The sequence below is a fragment of the Ranitomeya variabilis genome, chromosome 4, assembly GCF_051348905.1.
Source record: "Ranitomeya variabilis isolate aRanVar5 chromosome 4, aRanVar5.hap1, whole genome shotgun sequence".
NCBI lineage: Eukaryota > Metazoa > Chordata > Amphibia > Anura > Dendrobatidae > Ranitomeya > Ranitomeya variabilis.
The window spans coordinates 339,976,282-339,989,765 of NC_135235.1; the positions used below are offsets into that span (position 1 = coordinate 339,976,282).

General features: G+C 44.7%; 1 long non-coding RNA gene across 3 annotated transcripts in view; it reads left to right on the plus strand.

Annotated features, from left to right (window-relative positions):
• The first annotated feature begins 9,311 nt into the window (after nt 1-9,311).
• The window catches only part of LOC143764744 (uncharacterized), a 155,333-nt gene continuing 151,160 nt past the window's right edge, over nt 9,312-13,484 (plus strand). Inside the window, exons 1-2 of one of the 3 annotated variants that reach the window (XR_013213261.1) lie at nt 9,312-9,391; nt 10,254-10,366. This is a non-coding gene — a long non-coding RNA (uncharacterized LOC143764744). Of the gene's footprint in view, nt 9,599-10,253; nt 10,377-13,484 lie in introns of all 3 variants that reach the window. The other 2 variants (XR_013213259.1, XR_013213260.1) reach the window with 2 other exon arrangements.

The following is a 13,484-nucleotide window of genomic DNA, read 5'->3' on the forward strand; positions in this document are numbered from 1 at the left end:
CCACACCAAAATCCACACAGGCGACCTCGGAAAAACGTTTCTGATTAAGAACCTTCAATTCTCCCATTCCCCAAGACCCACAAACAGACCTGGTGGTGGAGTCGGCATACTTTTGTCCCCACAATGCACGTTCCAGGTTATACCCCCAGTTCCATCACTCTCATTCCCTTCTTTTGAGGTCCACACAATCAGGCTCTTCCGTCCCCTCTCCCTCAGAGTAGCGGTCATATACCGGCCCCCAAGCTCACCCACCCACTTCCTGGACCATTTCTCAGCCTGGCTGCCGCACTTCATGTCCTCAGAACTACCAACCCTTATCCTCCCAGGACTTCAACATTCCCATTAACAGCCCCACTTCCACATCTGCATCCCAGCTTCTATCATTAACCACTTCTCTAGGCCTCTCACAGCTCTCAACCTCTGAAACACACAAAGACGGTAACACCCTGGACCTGGTCTTTGTCCGACTCTGTTCAATCTCCTACTTAGATAACTCACCGCTTCCCCTCTCTGACCACAACATTCTCTCCTTCACACTCACAATTCCTCGCCCACCCCAGCACACTCCTGCCTATCACACATTCAGAAATCTACAAGCCATTAACCCTCATACACTTTCAGACTCCTTATACTCATCATTGTCCCCAATCTCTTCTTTTTCCTGTCCTGATCTGGCTGTACATCACTTCAATGACACTCTTAGAAGCACCCTAGACCAAGTAGCTCCCCTCACCCTCAGAACCTCCAAACACAGCGTAAAACAGCCCTGGCTCACATCGCAAACCCAATTTCTCCAGCGATGCTCTAGAAGTGCTGAACGCTTATGGAGGAAAACTCGCACACCAGAAGACTTCACACACTTCAAATTTATGTAAGAACCTATAACTCTGCCCTTCACCTCGCCAAACAGACCTCCTATACCACCCTGATCTCCTCACTATCCAACAACCCCAAGAAACTTTTTAACACCTTTCACTCCCTCCTCAGGCCAAAAGCACAAGACACTATCACAGACATTTGTGCTGATGACCTGGCCTACCACTTTATAGAGAAAATAGACAATATCCGTCAGGAAATCCGCTCCCAGACACCAAGTGCAATGACTCCCATTCCTTCCTGCATCTCCGCTGGCTCACTCTCTACATTCGATCCCATCACAGAAGAAGAAGTCTCCAAGCTCCTCTCCTCGTCCGACTACATGCACCCTGGACCTGGTCTTTGTCCGGCTCTGTTCAATCTCCTACCTAGATAACTCACCGCTTCCTCTCTCTGACCACAACATTCTCTCCTTCACACTCACAATTCCTCGCCCACCCCAGCACACTCCTACCTATCACACATATAGAAATCTACAAGCCATTAACCCTCATACACTTTCAGACTCCTTATACTCATCATTGTCCCCAATCTCTTCTTTTTCCTGTCCTGATCTGGCTGTACATCACTTCAATGACACTCTTAGAAGCACCCTAGACCAAGTAGCTCCTCTCACCCTCAGAACCTCCAAACACAGAGTAAAACAGCCCTGGCTCACATCGCAAACCCGATTTCTCCAGCGATGCTCTAGAAGTGCTGAACGCTTAAGCCATGTGCACACGTTCAGTATTTTTCGCGTTTTTTCGCTATAAAAACGCGAAAAAAACGCTAACATATGCCTCCTATTATTTACAGTGTATTTCGCATTTTTTGTGCAAATGTTGCATTTTTTCCGCGAAAAAAATCGCATCGTGGAAAAAAAAACAACATGTTCATTAAAAATGCGGAATTGCGGGGATTCCGCACACCTAGGAGTGCATTGATCTGCTTACTTCCCGCACAGGGCTGTGCACACCATGCGGGAAGTAAGCAGATTATATGCGGTTGGTACCCAGGGTGGAGGAGAGGAGACTCTCCTCCACGGACTGGGCACCATATAATTGGTCAAAAAAAAAAAGAAGTAAAATAAAAAATAGTCATATACTCACCTTCGATGGCCCCCGGAGTGTTCCCGCCTCTCACCGCTGCATGCTGCCGCTTCGGTTCCTAAAGATGGTGTGGTTCAGGACCTGCGATGACGTCGCTGTCTTGTGATTGGTCGCGCGACCGGTCATGTGACCGCGACGTCATCGAAGGTCCTGAACCACACCATCTATAGGAACGGACGCTGCTGAGGATATCGGCTGTCTGCAGGTGAGTATAACCATTTTTTTTTTATTATTTTTAAACATTCTATCTTCTACTATAGATGCTGCATAAGCAGCATCTATAGTAAAAAGTTGGTCACACTTGTCAAACACTATGTTTGACAAGTGTGACCAACAGTCCGTTTTCCAAGCGATGCTACAGATCGCTTGAAAAACTTTAGCATTTTCTTCAGGAAATTTCTGCAAGAAATCCTGACGTGTGCACATACCCTTATGGAGGAAAACTCGCACACCAGAAGACTTCACACACTTCAAATTTATGTTAAGAACCTATAACTCTGCCCTTCACCTCGCCAAACAGACCTCCTATACCACCCTGATCTCCTCACTATCCAACAACCCCAAGAAACTTTTTAACACCTTTCACTCCCTCCTCAGGCCAAAAGCACAAGACACTATCACAGACATTTGTGCTGATGACCTGTCCTCCCACTTTATAGAGAAAATAGACAATATCCATCAGGAAATCCGCTCCCAGACACCAAGTGCAATGACGCCCATTCCTCCCTGCATCTCCCCTGGCTCACTCTCTACATTCGATCCCATCACAGAAGAAGAAGTCTCCAAGCTCCTCTCCTCTTCCGACTACATGCACCACCGACCCCATTCCCTCACACCTCCTCCAGTCTCTCTCTCCAGTCGTCACAACTCACCTAACTACAATTTTTAATCTCTCCCTCTCCTCTGGCATTTTCCCCTCCTCCTTCAAACACTCTAACATTACTCCATTACTAAAAAAAACCACCCTTGACCCATCATGCACAAACAACTACAGACCGGTCTCCAATCTCCCCTTCATCTCAAAACTCCTGGAGCGCCTGATCTACTCCCGCCTTACCCATTACCTCTCCACTCATTCCCTCCTAGACCCTTCACAGTCCAGTTTCCGCCCCCTACATTCGACAGAAACTGCACTCATCAAGGTGACCAATGACCTTCTGACAGCAAAATGTAATGGTGACCACTCTCTGCTCATTCTCCTCGACCTCTCTGCAGCTTTCAACGCTGTTGACCACCTACTCTCTAGGCTCCAGTCACTAGGCATTAAGGACACTGCTCTCTCCTGGTTCTCCTCCTACCTTTCTGAACGCTCCTTCAGTGTTCTGTTCTCTGGCTCCACTTCATCTCCTCTTCCTCTCACTGTTGGGGTACCTCAGGGCTCAGTCCTTGGCCCCCTTCTCTTCTCCCTCTACACAGCCCCAATTGGAAAGACCATCAGCAGATTTGGCTTTCAGTACCATCTTTACGCTGATGACACACAACTATACACGTCATCCCCTGACCTTACCCCCGCTGTACTACAGAACGCCACTGACTGTCTGCATTCTCCAACATCATGTCCGCTCTCTATCTGAAACTCAACCTCTCCAAAACTGAACTTCTTCTGCTCCTGCCTTCTACTAACCTCCCTAAATCTGACATTTCCCTCTCCGTGGGTGGCACCATAATAACACCCCGGCAGTAGGCGCGCTGTCTGGGTGTTATGTTTGACTCCGATCTCTCCTTCACCTCCCACATACAATCTCTTGCCCGCTCTCCAGAATCCGCCCTTTTCTCAACTTGGAGACAACAAAAACTCTCACTGTCGCCCTAATTCACTCCCGCCTGGACTACTGTAACGCTCTACTAATTGGCCTCCTTGTTACTCGACTTTCCCCTCTCCAGTCTATCCTTAATGCGGCAGCTAGGGTCGTCCATCTGGCTAATCGTTACTCGGACGTGTCCGCTCTTCGCCAGTCGTTACATTGGCTGCCCATTCATTACAGGATACAATTCAAAGTACTTGTTCTCACCCACAAAGCTCTCCACAGTGCAGCACCCCCTTACATCTCCTCCCTCATTTCTGTCTATTGGCCTAGCCGACGACTGCTCTCTGCAAACGACTTTCGACTAACCTCTGCACTAATCCGTACCTCCCACTCACGACTCCAAGACTTCTCCCGTGCTGCGCCAATCCTCTGGAATGCTCTACCCCAAGATATTAGGACCATCCACAACTTGCATAGTTTTAGGCGCTCGCTCAAAACACATTTGCTCAGAGCTGCTTACCACATTAACTAATCAAAGTCATTTTATGTTTGTGTGTGTGTAGCCCATTCACTATCTCCATCTACCCCCCACCCCCTGAAGATGGCTGGACCATCATTGTAAATACACACCTGTACTTTGTATCTCCCCCACCTCATTGTAGCTCACTCGCTCATCACTAGTGCCTTTACCAATTCCGGATAGACCATGGACACATTTGTCCATGGATTTTATCAGTAATCTCCCTCCATCCAGAGGTAACTCCGTTGTGTGGGTGGTGGTGGATAGATTTCCCAAACAAGCTCATTTTGTACCTCTGCCCGCTTTACCGTCTGCTGAAACCTTAGCCAGGATGACTGGTGTGATGCATTACCCATGGAAGAGTTTGCTTTCAACGGTCGTGTGAGTCAGTCCACGGGAATGTCTCCGTCCTGGTCAACTATGGATTTAATCTGCATTTTGGGGAGTTTTCTCGCATGGACTCAGGTTTTCTGGGGGCAGAGAGAACTATGCAATGCTTAAAAGCCCTGTGGGTGGAGGTTTAGCGAAACTTCACCAAGGCCCAGGGAAGGCATACATTTTTTGCGGACAAGAGGAGGGGATCGTGTCCTGCGTTCTGAGTGGGCGAGAAGGTGTGGTTATCCACCTGCAATATTAAGCTTAAGGTCCCCCTGTGGCCTACAGGTTACAGCTTCCCGCCTCCTTCAAAATACCAATGTTTTTAACTGGTCCCTTTTGAAACTATTGGGAGCAGTCATGGAGGACTCCTCGTCCGTTTCTCCTCCTGTGTTGGTGGAAGGTCCTCTGGAGTATGAGGTGGGGCGCATCGTTGATTCTCTGTGGGTACGTTGGAATCTGCACTATTTGGTGCACTGGAAGGGGTATGGTCTGGAGGATCAGTCGTGGGTCTCGGCCGGTTCAGTGCATCGGTTGGTTCGGGCTTTTCATGCCAGGCATCTTGAGAAGTCTGGGGATCCAGTGGCCCCACGTTAAGAGGGGGGTACTGTCATGGTTGTGGACAGGGTTCCTTACCTGACCTCTCGGGGTTAATTTGTATAGCCTCCTTTTGGTTTGGTGAGGGCTATATTTACACGCCTTCGTCTGGGGATCCTTGTCAGTGATACATCTGTCTTAGTTGTGTCTGACCCCCTGGTGTGCTTGCATACGGTTTAGTCCAAATGCTTTCTTGAGTATTACTCGACCTGTTTTTTTTGTTCTGTGCTTTGCCTTGTGACTGTGTGCTTATTGTGTTTCTGGCTTTGACCTTTGACTTTGTTCTCCAACTTCCCTCCTTTCTGCACAGCTATCTTCGGCTCCTCGACCTTTTTGCTACGTCTTGACCATGCTTATGTCTCACCCTTTTGGCACTTCATCGACCTCACGGCTTGACCTCAGCACGCTCAGACTATTCTCCAGCTTCAGTGGTCACCTATGGGAGTGGTTACAGCTACATAATGTGACCAGGGTGTGGGTCACATGGTGAGAGTGTATGGACCTGGAAGGTTCAGAGTGTGAGTCCTGGAATAGCCTGTGTGTTGGATTGTCCTGGGATGGGTTGGATTCCTGAACGCACCTGGTGAGACCATGGACTGATGGCCTGTGTGTTGGAAGTGACTGGGACTGGACTTTCTGAAAAGCGTACGGAGAGGTCGCATCTGCAGAGCCTGTGATGGCTACTGTATTGGGGAAGCTACAGTTCCTTTTTTATCAGCGTTTTGGATTAAAATATAACTTTTACTGTAAATTTACAAAATAAAAAGGTATCAAAGACAATATTTACCACAAAAGTGCAAGGTGTATTGGATATACAACACTAAAAACATGTGGAGTGGAGTGCATATAACTAATGGGGTACTTCTCATATTAACCACTTATATTCAAACAGACTGATCCTTTAATCCACTCCTATATAACATGCAAAATGTTCAGTAATCTTGATTTATACGATCAGATGTATCTGGGCAATCATAAATCAGTTTGTATTACCCTTATTATATCTACTCCACATAATACAGCTATTACAGCATCAATTGAATATTTATACAGAATAGATCCTTTACCAATATTGTCGGGTCCGTTTGCCACACATAGGACCCTCTCCTATAATCAAATGTCGATTATGACTGACGCATAGCAGATTTATAGGGTCATCAAGTGTTAACAATGTTAGATCCCCAGGTAGTGCAGTCTATTAATGCAACAAATCTCTCTAGTGCATCTTTATTGCTCCTACCAATCTCCTTATAGACCTAGAGGGGATTTTATAACGTAAATACTCAACATATATGGCAAATTAGAAGGATATCACCCATATGGATGTCGCTCTAAAAAACGCCCTCCATTCCAAACGTAGCAGTGGATCCTATCCCCCTTTGTTCCCGACGTGTTTCGTTGTCCTCATCAGAGGATATCATTGGGGCCAGTGTGATCATACCATCAGGGAGACGCTGTCATTATGCGTGTATCACCTAGCGTTGACCGGTCTTATAAATGTGCCCTGCATTCAAATGCACACACGTTTCTGGTTCAGGTACTGCGTAGTATCCGGCTTCCGGACCGCAAGCACCAGCCGGATGTATGATCGGTGGAACGCAAGCGTTGACAGAAAATTCAGCGCCCGCGTCCCCGAGCTCATCATAAAGCGCAGGCTCCCAGTCCGCGCATGCGCATAAAGTAATGCACGTTTACCACTCGTCATTGACTGACGGCGGGGTTTCATCAGGTGCCACGCCCCCTACTCAGGGCGATTCAGATTGCGCTTCTATTCCCAGCATTCGTTCTGCTGTGGATGAAGCAACACATCAGAATTCCACTACATTATGTACAGGTTACACCCCACGGGGTACATCATAAAGGACAATTTTGGCCATAAGAGATGGTGACCCATGAAGAAAGAGCCCCTCCCCCACGTATACGCCGTGCTGCACTGTATCTAATTCTATAGTGATGACGAGGTTGAAACAATCCCGGATACGGACACAAAGGGATATAAAAAACACCCGGAGGGGAACAATGTTAAATTTATTAACCCCTTACGCAAACAGACTCAGACCATCCCAGGAGACTGGACGTGCAGAAAAGAAAAATAGAGAATTTAGGGACACGTTGGGGAGGGGCCAAAGCCTATGATCTCCCTAGGTGCCCTATGCTATCTTAACACTACCTAACGCGGAGGTTGGCACCCTAAAACCTGGCGCCCCCACTCATCGATGACTGTCCCTCTCTGCTAACCCTATTGCGTCCTACATTATAGGAAAGAAGAAAAAGAGAGTTGGTCATTAAGACAACTTGGATGTACAGTTTGTAGCCAAAAGATCCATTTACATTCTTTTTGAAGGATCATCTGGTCCCAATTGCCCCCTCTTACTGGGGGGTTAATTCTGTCAATTCCCAAAAGCAAACTCTTCTTTATGTTGCCCTCGTGGTGTCTGTTTACATGATTGGCTATAGAAGTGTCTCTTTTATTAACAATATCTCGAATATGTTCCCCCATTCTCCTACAGAACTCTCTTCTTGTTTTCCCTATATACTCCATACCACATTCACATGTTGCCTTGTATATAACCCCCCCAGTTTGGCAGTTAATAAATTGTCTAATATGATATGTTCTACCCGTGTTATTACTCACAAACGTTTTGCTCGTTTGCAGGGAGCTGCATGCTTTACATTTTCCGCATCTCTAACATCCTGCTGGTTGTGTACTTAACCAAGACTGATTTCTTGGGTTATGATAATGGCTGTGGACTAATCTGTCTCTGAGAGATTTGCCTCTACGAAATGTAATTTGAGGAGAGCAATTAATTGAGTCTTTGATGTCCGTGTCCATATGTAATATCTGCCAATGACGTTGTAGAATGTCTCCAAAATAATCTAGAAAGATTTCAGTTTCATTTAAAGGAACGGAAACATAAATTCTATAATAGGGACCTACTAGAATTTAAAGAGAATAAAGCATACTCCGTGGCTGTGAATCGGAACTTCGAAGTACCAGAGACCGCCATCTCCTCATCTGAAGATGAATTTTCAGATATAGATACGAGGTTTAAACATCAACGGGGAAGAGGAAGAGGTAGAGGGGCATGAGGGGGAGGCAGGGGCGGTAAAAGGTTGACACAGAGGGATTTTTTAGAGCTAAGTTATCCACTCAGGAATCAACAAAACCCGCACAGTGCGCCTTAAAACCTCAAGTCATTAATCTGTCCTCACGACCTATTTCCACAAGCAAGATGTGTGTTGTAAGTAGGGGCTATCCTTCGTATCCACCACGGACTATGATAGTTTTGAGACAATTAAAGACCTTCACTTGCTTGCCCGCAAACTAAGGTGGCAGAAACATTTCATGAAGGAAGAAACAAAGACATCAACTGAGCTGGGAATTCCTGATAACATACTATCAGACGTACTATCAGACAAATGGTCTTAATGACCAACTCTCTTTTTCTTCTTTCCTATAATGTAGGACGTAATAGGGTTAGCAGAGAGGGACAGTCATCGATGAGTGGGGGCTCAAGGTTTTAGGGTGCCAACCTCCGCGTTAGGTAGTGTTAAGATAGCATAGGGCACCCTAGGAAGATCATAGGCTTTGGCCCCTCCACAACGTGTCCCCAAATTCTCTATTTTACTTTTCTGCACGTCCAGTCTCCTGGGATGGTCTGAGTCTGTTTGCGTAAGGGGCTAATAAGTTTAACATTGTTCCCCTCCGGGTATTTTTGTCCGTATCCTGGATTGTTTCAGCCTCGTCATCTCTGTAGAATTAGATACAGTGCAAAGCAAGCAAGGCGTATACATGGGGGAGGGGCTCTTTCTTCATGGGTCACAGTCTCTTATGGCAAAAATTGTCCTTTATGATGTACCCCGTGGGGTGTAACCTGTACATAATGTAGTGGAATTCTGATGTGTTGCTTCATCCACATCAGAACAAATGCTGGGAACAGAAGTGCAATCTGAATCTCCCTGAGTAGGGGGCGTGGCACCTGCTGAAACCCCGCCGTCAGTCAATGACGAGCAGTAAACGTGCATTACTTTATGCGCATGCGCGAACTGGGCGCCTGCACTTTATGATGAGCTCGGGGACGCGCGCGCTGAATTTTCTTTCGGTGCTTGCGTTCCACCGATCATACATCCGGCTGGTGCTTGCGGTCCGGAAGCCGGATACTACGCAGTACCTGAACGGGAAACGTGTGTGTATTTGAATGCAGGGTGCATTTATAAGATCGGTCAATGCTAGGTGATACACGCATAATGATAGCGTCTCCCTGATGGCATGATCACACTGGCCCCAATGTTATACCCTGATGAGGACAACAAAACACGTCGGGAACAAAGGGGGATAGGATCCACCGCTACGTTTGGAATGGAGGGCGTTTTTTAGAGCGACATCCATATGGGTGAGATCCTTCTAATTTGCCATATATGTTGAGTAGTTACGGTATAAAATCCCCTCTAGGTCTATAAGGAGATTGGTAGGAGCAATAAAGATGCACTAGAGAGATTTGTTGCATTAATAGACTGCACTACCTGGGGATCTAACATTGTTAACACTTGATGACCCTATAAATCTGCTATGCGTCAGTCATAATGGACATTTGGTTATAGGAGAGGGTCCTATGTGTGGCAAACAGATGGACCCGACAATATTGGTAAAGGATCTATTCTGTATAAATAATCAATTGACGCTGTAATAGCTGTATTATGTGGAGTAGATATAATAAGGGTAATACAAACTGATTTATGATTGCTCAGATACATCTGATCGTATAAATTAAGATTATTGAACATTTTGCATGTTGTATAGGAGTGGATTAAAGGATCAGTCTTTTTGCATATAAGGGGTTAATACGAGAAGTACCCCATTAGTTATATGCACTCCACATGTTTTTAGTGTTGAATGTCCTATGCACCTTGCACTTTTGTGGTAAATATTGTCTTTGACACCTTTTTATTTAGTGAATTTACATTAAAAGTTATATTTTAAACCAAAACGCTGATAAAAAATTACTGATTGGATTATACCTCTGGCTAAAGCTACAGTTCCTACTGCAGGTCTGGACGATCTGAGGTGCCCTGGTTACAAAGACGGTGACCCCAGTGAGGCAGCTTTTCCCTGGGAACCAGCACTGACAGGAGTCAGTGTGTGGAGCCGGAGCTCCTGTAAGGTAACTCCAGGTAACAGGGGGTTATGGGCAGAGACATATCTGCCATTGGAACAGACTGTCGGTGGTTAATGTGTCCCGTTCATGTATACAATGAACTAATCTGATCAGTTTCTATGAAGAGGTTAGTTCCGGACTGGACCAAGGGAACCCAGTGGATGTAGTGTATATGGACTTTTCAAAGGCTTTTGAAATGGTGCCACACAGAAGGTTGATACATAAAATGAGAATAATGAGGATAGGGGAAAATATGTGTAAGTGGGTTAAGAGCTGGCTCAGGGATAGGAAGCAAAGGGTGGTTATTAATGGAGCACTCTCGGACTGGGTCGCGGTTAGCAGTGGGGTACCACAGGGGTCAGTATTAGGCTGGCTTCTTTTTAACATATTTATTAATGACTTTGTAGGGGGCATACAGAGCAGAATTTCTATATTTGCAGATGACACTAAACTCTGCAGGGTAATCAGTACAGAGGACAGTTTTATATTACAGGAGGATTTATGTAAACCAGAAGCTTGGGCTGTCAAATGGCAAATGAGCTTTAATGGGGATAAATGTAAGGTCATGCACTTGGGCAGAAGTAATAAGATGTATAACTATGTGCTTAATTCTAAAACTCTGGGCAAAACCATCAATGAAAAAGACCTGGGTGTATGGGTGGATGACAAACTCACATTTAGTGGCCAGTGTCAGGCAGCTGCTACAAAAGCAAATAAATAATGGAATGCATTAAAAGAGGCATAGATGCTCATGAGGAGAACATAATTTTACCTCTATACAAGTCACTAGTTCGACCACACTTAGAATACTGTGTACAGTTCTGGGCTCCGGTGTATAAGAAAGACATTGCTGAACTAGAGCAAGTGCAAAGAAGAGCGACCAAGGTTATTAGAGGACTGGGGGGTCTGCAATACCAAGATAGATTATTACATTTGGGGCTATTTAATTTGGAAAAACGAAGGCTAAGGAGTGATCTTATTTTAATGTATAAATATATGAGGGGACAATACAAAGACCTTTCTGATGATCTTTTTAATCATAGACCTGAGACAGGGACAAGGGGGCATCCTCTACGTCTGGAGGAAAGAAGGTTTAAGCCTAATCACAAACGCGGATTCTAAACTATAAGAGCAGTGAGACTATGGAACTCTCTGCCGTATGATGTTGTAATGAGTGATTAATTACTTAAATTTAAGAAGGGACTGGATACCTTTCTTGAAAAGTATAATGTTACAGGTTATATATACTAGATTCCTTGATAGAGCGTTGATCCAGGGAACTAGTCTGATTGCGGTATGTGGAGTCGGGAGCTTACTCTTTGCCACATGGGTTTTTTCTGCCTTCCTCTGGATCAACATGTTAGGGCTTGTTAGGTTAGGCTATGGGTTGAACTAGATGGACTTAAAGTCTTCCTTCAACCTAATGACTATGTTACTATGTTGCTATGTAATGAACTGTTTGTGATGTGGTTTATGACGTTTAATAAACCGGAATAGACTGTTTATGTGGAGAAACTGTGCCTGAGTGCTTTAATCCCGTGCCAAGCAAGTGTCCCCCAACCCACTCAGATAGTGCTGTCACCACAACTGCCCAATGGTCAAAAATTTGGTGAATCACCCTTGGAGTCAACATGCTCACTGCACCCCTTGATGTATTCAATGAAAGATGTAGTTTATAAAATGAGATCACTTATGGGGTTTTTTGCTCTTCTGACAACTCAGGGGCTGTGCTAATGTGACATGGCATCCTGAAACCATTCCTGTAAAATCTGAACTCTTAATATAGTGCATCTTCCCTTCTGAGCTTTGCACTGTGCATCAAACGTAGTTTTCAACTACATATAGGGTATTGGTGTACTCAGGAGAAATTGCAAAACAAATTTTGTGGTCCATTTTCTCCTGTTACCCTTGAGAAAATGCAACATTTGGGGCTAAAAAATATTTTTGTGGGAAAAATGTGATTTATTTTTTTATTTTCATGGCTCAATGTTATAAACTTCTGTGAGGTACCCGGGGGTTGAAGGTGCTCAATACACATCTAGAGGGGTCTAGTTTCCAAATTGGTGTCAATTGTTGGGTGTTTCCACTGATTAGGCACATCAGGGGCTCTCCAAATGCGACATGGCATCTGCTAATTATTCCATCAAATTTCACATTCAAAAAGTCAAATGGTGCTCCTTCCATCCCAAGCGCTACTGTGCACCCAAACAGTAGTTTTCCTCCACATTTGGGGTATCGGTGCACTGAGGAGAAATTCCACAACAAACTGTATGGTGCAATTTCTCCTGTTGTCCTTATGAAAATGCAAAATTTGGAGCTAAAAATCATTTTTGTCTCAATTTTTATTTTTAATTTTCACAACTCAAATTTATATACTTCTGTAAAGCACCTGGGGTTTCAAGGTGCTCATCACACATCTAGATAAGTTTCCTGAGGGGTCTATTTTCCAAAACTGTGTCAGTTGTGGGGGGTTTCTAATTTTTAGGCACATCAGGGGATCTCCAAACATGAAATGGCGTCCTTTAATTATGCCAGCAAATGTTACTTTCGAAAAGTGAAATGCTGCTCCTTCCCTTCCGAGCCCTGCCATGCGCCAAAACAGTGGTTTTCCCTAACATATGTAGTATCTGCATGCTCAGGAGAAAATGCACAACAAATTCTGTGGTCCATTTTCTCATGTTACCCTTGCAAAAGTAAACAAAAATTAGGTCTAAAGGAAAATTTTTATGAAAAAAGTTGAATGTTTATCCCTTCCACATTCCATTAATTCATGTGAAGCACCTGAATGGTTATTAAACTTCTTGAATGTAATTTTGAGCACATTGAAGGGTTCAGTTTTTAGAATGGTGTCACTTTTGGGTATTCTCTGTCATATAGGCCCCTCAAAGTCACTTCAAATGTTAGTCGGTCCCTAAAAAAATGGTTTTGTAAATTTTGTTGTGAAAATGAGAAATCGCTGGTTAAATTTAACCCTTATAACGTCCTAAGAGAAAAATAATGTTTCAAAACTTGTGCTGTTGTAAGGTAGATATGTGGAAATTTTTGTTTATTAACTACTAGCTGTACTACCCGGCTTCGCCCGGGTTAATAACTGCTGTTAGCAAAATAAAATGTGTTAACAAAA